The following is a 3,729-nucleotide window of genomic DNA, read 5'->3' as shown; positions in this document are numbered from 1 at the left end:
CACCTCAGATTGTCAGACCAGTAACTCCAATTATGACGTCATCTTAAATGTAAAGTACTTGCATTAATGAGAATCATATAAAAATGGATTAGTATTAGAGGCTGATTACGACGTCATCTAATTGACTTCTAAGAATGACGTAAAATCTGGTATAAGACTGCTCATTCAAATGGAAGCATATCAGTGCTGAAATTTACCAGATATAACAAAGATGTCATTGATAGCAAGACCAATGGATTTTGAAGCCACATGGTCAGACTTAGAGAAGACTATTGATAATATTATCAAATTGAAACCTGTGCCAAAGGGAGTTTGGAATAAAAATATCAGAGATATTTATTTCCTTTGTGTCGCCAGTCCAGATACATTTGAAAAGCGGCTTTATGATGAGACGAAGAAATTTATTCAAACGCATGTAGTAGGGTTGTACACAGAGATTGCAAGCGATGATAAGTATCATCAGTTAGCCAACTATAAAAAATATTGGGAACAGTACAATCAAGGGATTGACGATTTGAATCGACTGTATCATTATTTCAATTCTCAGCCAATTGTAAAACGTCCTCCTGAAACTCCCGATACTAATAACGATACTGATAACCAAATGAAGAATATAGGAGAGCTCGGAATTGAATTGTGGGTAAAATACATGATTCAACCACTTGGGTCGAGTTTAGTCAGTCTACTCCTTGATAGAGTGAAGATAGATCGAACAGATATTATAACGGATCAGAAGGAAAAGGGAATAATAAAGACAGTGATAAATTCATTTGTGAGTGCTGGAAAGTACAACAAACCCAGCGATCAATTGAAGCTTTATCAAGATATATTTGAGAAGCCATATTTAAAATCAACAGGAGAATATTATCGACAAGAATCCAATGATCAGATACATTCAACCTCTGTATCTCAATACATGGAAAAGGTATTGCAGCGAAGAGAAGAGGAGAAAACGCGATGTTCGAAGTTTCTTGATGAATCGTCTTACGTCAAAGTCAGCAATGAAATAAATCAAAGAATCTAAACTACCTTCAGAGTACGCTAGCTAGTATGATGGACAAAGAAAGAGTAAAAGACCTGGCTAATGCCTATCAAGTATTGAAGATAGTGCAAGGTGGACTAAATGAGCTAGTAAAACTTGTTGAAGATCATATAAGAAAAATGGGAATAGAGGCAACACAAAATTTGGACTTTGATAAACCTAATGCTCCGCTCACTTTTGTGGATGCTGTTTTGGAAATTCATAATACCTACGCCGATATGATTTCCTCCTGTTTTCATAACGACGAGCATTTCAAAAGTACCTTGAGAAAAGCCTCCGTTTCATTTGTCAATGCCAAACAAAAAAATATAACTGTTCCCAGATCTGCTGCACTGTTAGCGAAATATTGTGATATAATTCTCCGTAAATCAGCTAAAGGAACAAGTGATAATGATATTGATAAAAAACTAGCTGAATCTGTCACCGTTTTTAGGTACTTAGACGATAAGGACTTGTTTCAAAGACATTATGCCAAACTTCTAGCTAAAAGGTTGATCTATAAATCATCAGCGTCTATGGATGCAGAAGAGGCAATGATAAATCGGTTGAAGCAAGCTTGTGGCCGTGAGTTCACAAACACATTGCATCGACTTTATACAAGTCAAATCGTATCAAGTGATCTTCAAGAAAAATTTATAGATTCAATGTCAGAAAAGGGAGTCACATTGGGGCATAATTTGGTATTCAACATAATGGAGCAAGGCGCCTGGCCTTTCACTTCAACCCCTGTTGCTCCGTTTATTTTGCCTCAGCCTCTTGAAAAGTCTGTTTCTGAGTTTGAAACTTTTTACGGACGGACTTTCAATGGACGAAAGTTAACATGGATGCATCAACATGGTTTAGTTGATGTTCGACTTACGTACCTGAAACGACAGTACATTGCCAATGTTTTTGCGTTTCAATATGGTATCCTTTCACAATTTGAGACAGTAGATGAAATTAAGTGTAGCCAGTTACAACAAGCCACTAATTTGAATGAAGATGAGTTTGCTAGGAATCTATATGGCCTTCTCGAACAGAAAATTCTACTTACTGATAAATCAGACCTCAAGGATTTATCCGGTGATACGGTAGTTCGCGTCAATTTGTCGTTTGAGAGTAAAAAGAATCGATTTAAAGTGCATATTGCTCAAACAAGAGAATCTCAAACTCAGGAAATTAAAGAAGTGAAAAACATGGAAGAAGATAGAAAAAATTTCCTGCAGGCCACTATAGTCAGAATAATGAAATCGAGGAAATCCCTGACGCATAATGCCTTAGTACAAGAGGTTGTGACTCAAGCTCGAAGTCATTTTGCTCCTAGTGTGCAGCTCATTAAACAAGCTATTGAAGACCTTATCGAGAAAGAATATATACAGAGATCAAAAAAGCATCTGGACGAGTATGATTACATAGCCTAGATCTAAGGCTTTTAATATAGCCCATACCAAGTTATTGTTTCAGCTGTATTTTGTTTTCTCTGCTTCAAGTTGTTTTCGTCTCTGTAAAAAATGTGATGTTTAGTCTGAACAAAATCCAAAATTGCCTTCAAAATTTGGACATTTTAGTGATTAAAAATATTCTCATTTATATATTTACAGTTTTGTGTTTCATTTAAAATTTTCTTCTGCTATATCTTTAAGTAAAACTCAGTTGGATGAAAAAACGGGAATCATATTAGTTTGAATTAAATCGCAGAGAAAAATACATCTTATGACAAAAACTATAGGGGTAGCTCTTCCTACCGTAGTTACTAGTGGGCAAGCAAGCGCTAGAAGAAAATGTCTTCAAGTATACCAGAAAAGAAAGTCTCTCCAAAACTAGGTCCGACAATCACATAGGAGCAAAAAAGAGAACGAGGATAGAATATTAAGATTTGTAAAGATATGAATTGTAAAGATACGAGAAATGAGATACCTCTTTCAGCTAGAAAAACAAAAGAAGAAAAAAGTACAGATAATACGGTCAAGTGTGCTTGTACAAACTTGTACAAAGATGTAAAAAGTGTACAAACTTGTACAAAGATTGATGAACTGGAATTAGAACCAGATAGATACTCATGCATCCAACCGCTGATGTGGTATGCTTAAAGACTGGTGATCTTCTTTGAAATTGAGAAGTGCAACTTAGGTCTGAAGTTTTATAATCAATGGGCTATTTACATGGGCGAGTTGGAAGTCTTTCATTTTTTCAAAGATTCGTGGAAAGGAGAGTGTATCAAAAGAAAGTCCTCTTCAAGAAATGGTGGTAAAACGTAGACGGAGGTTAAAAATATTTTGACATTATACCCCCTTCCCTCGTCCACTGGTTGAAATATGGCACCCAACGGTTGACATATAGAAGCATTCAATCACTATGTGTAAAAAACTGTACACATGCAATCTCTGTATAAACCTGAATCTCTAATTTACTCCACATTCTAGTACTTATTCTACAATATTTTTGTGGCCAAATAAATAAATTTTTATTGTTATATTGATGTTTACGTATACCCTATTAAAATTGATTTCTTTTTCAATGGGGGATTGATAAAACGTCTGAAAAAAACTTTTTTCGTCTTTAAACTTTTTGTTTCTGCTTTACAAATTCATTTCATGAGCTAACTCTACATCACGATCATCCAAGACTTAGCTTAAAATACTATCAGATACTGAAAATACATGTGTAGTAAAAATAAGAATAGTTAATGTAATTTGAGACTTTTACTG

At 35.0% G+C, this 3,729-nt stretch overlaps 1 pseudogene; it reads left to right on the top strand.

Moving 5' to 3' along the window:
* Positions 1–211: 211 nt before the first annotated feature.
* LOC148946129 (cullin-2 pseudogene) lies at positions 212–2,442 on the top strand (annotated as a pseudogene).
* Positions 2,443–3,729: the final 1,287 nt, after the last annotated feature.

Source organism: Artemia sp. Qi Xiang Cuo, chromosome 12 (genome assembly GCF_049724085.1).
Source record: "Artemia sp. Qi Xiang Cuo chromosome 12, ASM4972408v1, whole genome shotgun sequence".
NCBI lineage: Eukaryota > Metazoa > Arthropoda > Branchiopoda > Anostraca > Artemiidae > Artemia > Artemia sp. Qi Xiang Cuo.
This window is presented reverse-complemented; position numbering and strand designations above follow the sequence as displayed.